Raw genomic sequence first — 5359 nt, 5'->3', positions numbered from 1 at the left:
TTTACACTTTTACTCTCTGACTGATTATTTAGAATGACCCTAAATACTGACACTGAGCCAGGCTGTTCCATATTTGGGGATAAAATGCTGTAATCATAACTAATCAGATTCTGTGCATGTGTACGTTTCACATGAGGACAGAGAAGATGAACACAGACATGATATTTCTGGATGGATCAAAGACATGTTAAAGGGGAGTCACAGGTTGCTTGTCTTGCAAGATTTATTTATTTGTTTTCTTAAAAAACTTATTGAGCTTTACACTGGACAAGGTTTATGTTGTACAACAGTGAACAAAAGAAAAAACAGTGTCACTTCTAATAGTCCCCATCTATTCCCCTTCTATCTATTTTCATCTTTTTCAATGAAAACTAATTATTGAGTAAAGTTACTGTACCCATTTACTGAATGCTTCCGTATTAATAATCAATAACATTGTAGTTCATCCTGTCATTAAAACATGTTGTTTGATTCTAAGTACTAGTCTTATTGTGGTCTCACACAGTCAGTTTCAGCTCTTCCAGTGTTTGTGTGATTGGTGAACTTTTTTCTATGAAACACAAAATGATGTTTAAACCTCTAATTATCAGTTTAAAAGTTATGAAACAATATTATTAAAATGTCAATCGTTGCTTATATGCAGTAGAGTATCAAAAAGATGTACACAAGTTTTAAAATGAAAGACTTCAATCATCAACAACACATCATCCTAAGATGTCATGTCAGCAGTTCTCTCTCTCTGTACAGTATATCAGCCTCACTGGAGCCAGACTTCAAGATGCATTTCACACATTTCCTGAACCAGGGCTAAAGAAACACATCATAGGGTACAGGTAGTCACTTTTAGGCTATTAAGTGTTTGTGAGATTAATGCACTGTATTAATCTCACATACACTGTAGATTACACTGATCATTACATGAAATCATTGCATAAATCATCACAGTTTCAGAGTGAAAACTTCTGAACACAAATAGAAAAGTGTCCCAACTTTACACGTCAGCAGCTTTCACTGTTTCTACAGAATGTTGGCCTCACTGGAGCCGGATTTTAAGATCTGAAGAGAAAGTATAAATTTTAAAGATTTCCTGAACCAGGGGTAAAGAAACACATAGATCATAGGATTCACACAGGAGTTGGAAATGCCAGATTTAGTACAAAAACAAGAGATGACAAAGAAACTTCTGTAGCCCCTGCTAAAAGTAAGACAATATAAAATGGAATATTACACATCAGAAAAACAACAACCACCACACCTAAAACTCTGGCTGCCTTCAGCTCTGATCTGTAAACCTTCAGTGAACCATGAGGTGTCACCACTGCAACATGAGAGTGCATGGCTCGGGCCTGAGACACAGCCACAACAAACACCCTCACATACAGGAGTACAATGATGCTGACAGGGATGATGAAGTTCAAAAGCAGTTCTATAATTTGATAGACAGGATGTGCAGAAGTTGCACACTCTCCAATGCAGGAAATAAACTCACCTGGATGTTCAATGTTGTCTTTAAAGCTCACAGTATGACATATAGCAGAACAGACCCAACATAGAACAACACAAATATTTGCTCTGTTTGGAGTGACTTTAGTTGGATAGTGCAGAGGATCACAAACAGCAATGTAACGATCAATGGAAATGAGCACAACAGTTCCTATTGATGCAGAGGTTACCACAATGACAAAAACTGTGTAAAACACACACCAGCCTGCACTGAGATACCAGCAGCCATCCATGAGGAGAATCTGAAAAATAAAAATAAACCCTACGCAGAAATCTGAGACAGCCAGAGAAAGGAGGAGGAAGTTGGTCGGAGTGTGCAGCTTCCTGGAGGGGATAGAGAGCAACACACTGATCATTATAGGAACTGACAATTATCATCAAAGCAGAAAAACAACAGCAGTCAAACATTTAATAACAAGATAATTCATAAAGCAGCAGAACATGTCATTACTTGAAGTGTGAGATGATGACGATGACCATCAGGTTGAGGGTCACACTGAGCACAGAGAGTGAGGACAGGATGATGTGAAGGAGCACAGACACTGAGCGAGGGCGCACAGTCCTCCTGCATGAGGAGTTTCCGAGGTGTGGATAGCAGAGCTCAGTTTGATCAGATGTGCTCATAGTGATGAGAAGAAGCTGCTGAGCTCTGCAGCGTTCTGCCTCAGGCTCTCTGATGTTTACCTGAAGTCATTCCTGCTCCTCCCTCAGTCACAGGGATGTAGAGGCTGGACCTTAGGACAGGACCTCCCTCAGAGACGGCCTGGTCTCCAGACTCTGTAACTAAAGTTTTTTTAACTAGTACAGTGCCCGTCGGAAGTATGCATTCATAGTAGAGTTCATTAAAATAGAGTTGTCAATTATGGACTAATGAGTATGTGTTTGAAGGTTGGATGTACAAAGAGGTGTACATACTCTGTACTCTGTAGTGTTATAAAGAGGTTTATTTTCGGGTGAAAAGTAAAATAGCGTGTACGATTTCCCTGGTTACATTTTTTGGGACATGAGCATGATAAATGTGTTTGTTGTTTTTTTACACTCATTTTTATATATTTTTTGTTTGATGTATTTTTCTGTAATGTATGTTTTTGGGGGGAATTTTGTGTGTTTTTGGAGCCTTTTTGTATATTTTTATGCATTTCTGTTGTCATTTTGTGTACTTTTTGTATAAATATTGTTTAGTTTTATTTTACTCATTTAGTTTATAACAGAGAAAGTTTGTCACACCAGTGACAACACTGGATAAGTTTCTGTAGAGCCCTGATAATAATAAATATTTTGATAGGGATATAACATTAATAGTGAAAGTAGTAATAGTAATAAAAATAATAGTAATTAAAGTAATGTTGTAATGATATTAATGTTAATTGCAATAACAAAATAATATAATAATGCACTAAAAACAATATTAATAATAAGCAATATTAAATAATTATAAGGTAATATAATGATAATATAGCAATGCTAATAATACAATAAGAACACCAGTATCTATAATAAAAAATATTAATAATGAAAAAGAATATAATGGTAATTAGAATAATAGCAATAACTTTAATACAATAGTAGTAAAATTATACAATAACAAAATAGTATAATGAAAATCTAGTAACTATAATACAATAAAAACAATAACAGCATAAAATAATAAGGTACTAGCAATAATAATAATAATACAACTAGAATACCAGTAACTATAAGATATTAGAATAATACAAAAAAAAAAGAAGGCAACACTTTCAATTAAAGTACACCTATTCACCATTAATTAGTTACTTATTAGCATGCTATTTAGCATGCTAATTAGTAATAACTGTTATTACAATTAGTAATAACTGATTATTTAATAATAAAAATTATTTTAGGTAATTTTTCGTCAGTAACTGCATTGACTTCCAATATTTATACAGTACACCTTTATATGCACACATATACAGTACACCGTCATATGCTACTGATGTATTATTAATGAATAAATAATTAGTTAATAATGCACCCGTTAATGTGTTTAGATATGCTGATAATAAAAAAAATAAAATAATAATAATAATAATAATAATAATAATAATAATAATAATAATAATAATAATAATAATAATAATAATAATAATAATAACATGATTAGGCCGTAAATAAAATAGGACTAAACTCCTCTACTTTTACTTTTGGTAAAACCCTTTACATATGAACACAAGTTTATCCTGTTAAGGTAAAAGAAAGTAATATCTTCTTTTTTTTTTTAATTTATATTTTTAAAGTGGACTTCTTTTTTATGGTAGACTCTACAAGTTAAACAGGCTGTGTTTTTGTTAGTTTGTTACTCCTTATTTATACTCTACTAAAATTACATGTTAACATTGCAGCACTCTATACACCAGTTAAACACTAATGGTGTGATCTTTGACAATGCAAAGCTAATATCTAATTTCTGCCGTACCTTTTATGGTAATCTATATAATTTGAATTACAATGACACTGCTGCAAATTCATATTTAAGTTTGATTAAGGACCTGAAAATAATAGAATGAGATGAAAAGGCTTGTTGTGATGCCCATTTTAATTTGAAGAAAACACTTGATTTCATTGACTCACTTAAAAATAATAAATCTCTTGGCACAGACGGCCTAACTGCTGAATTTTACAAGTGTTTCTCTTGTCATTTAGCTCCATTTCTACTACAGGTATTCAGAGAAAGTGTTGAAAATAATACACTTCCACCAAGCCTCACACAAGGTATCACTATATGCTGGTTCCTAAAACTAATAAAGATGTGCTTTTTATAGACAATTTGAGACCCATCTGTCTGCTTAATAATGATTACAAGATTTTTGCCACAATGCTTGCTAAGAGACTTAAAGCTTTTTCCCCAAGGATGCAAGTCAGATCTATTGCTCTTAATATTGTTCATGACTTTTTTAAAGCATCTGGTTTTTGTCTAAATATTAATAGGTGTGAGCTATTAGCAATTAAAGACTGTGGTACTCGCTCTACTTGTAACATCATTGTAAAAGAGGAAGTAAAAATATTTAGAAATTCTAATTACTAAAAATCAAAAGATGAGGTCCTCCATAAATTTGACTCCAATTATTCAAAATACCCAAAAGAAGCCAAATCAACGGCTACAAAGGGACTTATTTTTGAAAGGAAGCGAGAGCAGAGGGAATCTCACGATTGACATATGCTGCTATATCGCTTCACTTATAGATAATAAAACCAGTAAAGCAGTTGACCAGATACTTTTCAATTTCGTTTGGAGAAACCATTCTCACCACATCAGAAAAAAGTGTTATTATGAATAATTATGAGTCTGAAGGGCTTAACTTTCTTAATTTTACAACTCAGAACATCATCTTTAAGATCAATTGGGCAAAATGTTTTATAAAATATCCCACATCAATCTGGAACTTTATTCCCCATCATATCATTTCTTGTTTTGGAGGCCTTCACTTTATTCTAACATGTAACTAAAAAACAAACTCTCTGCCAAGTTATCCATGTTTCACAAACAGGTCCTTCTTGCATGGACTCTGATCTATAAACATCATTTTTCACCACAGTGATATATTATTTGGAATAGCAGGGATATTGTTGTCAACAATAAATCCTTTTTCCTGGAAACTTGGTTTCAGAACCAAATCTGGTGAGTCAGCTGTTAAATGAAGAGGGAGCACGATTCTCCATCACAGACTTTCTTTCTAGATACAAACTCCAAGTGTCTCTTGAGGAATTTTCTGACTCCCTAAGGAATATATGCTTTTCATCATCCCAAAAGAAAAATAAAAAAATATGTTCGTTATTCTAAAAAGACATGGTCATTATGTAATTGGATACTGAAGTTGCTTTACTAAAAATTTAA

At 33.2% G+C, this 5359-nt stretch overlaps 1 pseudogene; it reads right to left on the bottom strand.

The window, feature by feature from the left end:
• Positions 1–1017: 1017 nt before the first annotated feature.
• LOC114464036 (trace amine-associated receptor 13c-like) lies at positions 1018–2127 on the bottom strand (annotated as a pseudogene).
• Between the last annotated feature and the right edge of the window lie 3232 nt (positions 2128–5359).

This window comes from Gouania willdenowi, chromosome 5, assembly GCF_900634775.1.
Source record: "Gouania willdenowi chromosome 5, fGouWil2.1, whole genome shotgun sequence".
Lineage (NCBI taxonomy): Eukaryota > Metazoa > Chordata > Actinopteri > Blenniiformes > Gobiesocidae > Gouania > Gouania willdenowi.
This window is presented reverse-complemented; position numbering and strand designations above follow the sequence as displayed.